Here is a 1,821-nt window from a genome sequence, read left to right as displayed (position 1 = left end):
TCTCTTTTATCTTTGTTCATTTTTCCCTTTAAATTCCACATATAAGTGAAATCATATGGTATTTGTCTTTCTCTGTCTGACTCATTTCACTTAGCACTATAACCTCTAGCTCCATCCAGGCACTTGCAAATGACAAGATCTCATCGTTTTTTTATGGCTCAGTAGCATTCCATTGTGTAATACATATACCACATCTTTTTTTTTTATCCATTTATCTATTGATGGGCACTTGGGTTGTTTCTGAATCTAATCTAAATAATGCAGCAATAAACATAGATGTGTGTATATCTTTTCAAATTGGGTTAATATCCAAAATATGTTAAGAACTCAACACACACAGGAAAATAATAATCCAATTAAAAACGGGCAGAAAACCTGAATAGTTGTTTTTCCAGAGAATATACACAAATGGCCAACAGACACATGAAAACACACTCAAAATTATTCATCATGAGGAAAATGCAAATCAAAACTACAATGAGATATCATCTCATACCTGTCAGAACAATGAAAATAAAAAAGTCAAGAATTAACAAGTGCTGGCGAGGATGTGGAGAAAAAGGAACACTCATGCACTCAGTGGGAATGCAAACTGGTGTAGCCACTGTGGAAAACTGTGTGGAGGCTCCTCAAAGAATTAAATTAGAACTACCATATGACCCAGCAATTCCACTTCTGGGTATTTACTCAAGAATAATGGAATATTTGTTTTTAACTATTAAATGTTAAGAGTTGTTTATGTACTTTATTTGAGTTCTTTGTTGAATATGTAGTTTGCAAATAATATCTTTCAGTGTATGGCTTCTTTTAATCCTTTTCATTCTTCAAAATTCTACCACACATAGTTACTGTCTTCTTTTTTTATCTTTTTATGTGTGCGTGGTGGACACATTTAAAGATATACTTCCTTAGCAAATTTGAAGTATATAATACAACGCTGTTAACTTACAGTCACATTATTGTACAACAGATCTTCAGAATTCATTCATTTTGCATAACTAAAATCTTGTACCTCTTGACACCATCTCTCCATTTCCCCTTCCATACAGCCCCTGGCAATCACTGCCTATTCTCTGCTTCTATGAGTTTGACTATTGAGATTCCAATGTAAATAAGATCATGTAGTATTCTTCTTTTTCTATCTGGCTTATATCACCTAGCATAATGTCTTATAGGTTCATACATGTTGTAAAAAAAAAATGGCAGGATTTCCTTCCTTTTAAAAAGCTGATTACTGGGGTTGCTTTAGCAGCACATAGACTAAAATAACGATACAGAGATTAGCAGGGCCTTGTGCAAGGATGACATGCAAATTCATGAAGAAAGTTCTGATTATCATTCCACTTAACATACATACATTTTCTTTACCTATACTACATCACCAGATACTTGGGTTATTTCTATACCTTGGCTATTGTGATAAATACTGTGATGAACACAGGAATGCAAATATCTCTTCAAGAGAGTGATTTCATTTCATCCAGATAGATATCTAGCCGTGGGATTTCTGGATTATATGGCAGTGGTATTTTTAATTTAACAGTATGGAGAAACTTCCACGCTGTTTTCCATAGTGGTTGCACAATTTAACAAGATTTATCTTCCGTTTGTGAACACCGGATATCTTTCCATTTATTTCTGTCTTCTTTACTTTCTTTCATCAATGTTTTATAGTTTTCAGCATATAGGTCTTTCATCTCCTAGGTCAAATTTATTCCTAAGCATCCTATTCTTCTTATGGCAACTGTAAAAGTGATTGTTGCTCACGGCTTTCTCCAACCATCAACTAATTTCTATACTAAATAGTTCTGCACACATTTA

General features: G+C 33.7%; 1 pseudogene; it reads left to right on the top strand.

Moving 5' to 3' along the window:
* Positions 1-1,240: 1,240 nt before the first annotated feature.
* Positions 1,241-1,336, top strand: LOC140618900 (U6 spliceosomal RNA; annotated as a pseudogene).
* Positions 1,337-1,821: the final 485 nt, after the last annotated feature.

Source organism: Canis lupus, chromosome 26 (assembly GCF_048164855.1).
Source record: "Canis lupus baileyi chromosome 26, mCanLup2.hap1, whole genome shotgun sequence".
NCBI classification, from domain to species: domain Eukaryota; kingdom Metazoa; phylum Chordata; class Mammalia; order Carnivora; family Canidae; genus Canis; species Canis lupus.
This window is presented reverse-complemented; position numbering and strand designations above follow the sequence as displayed.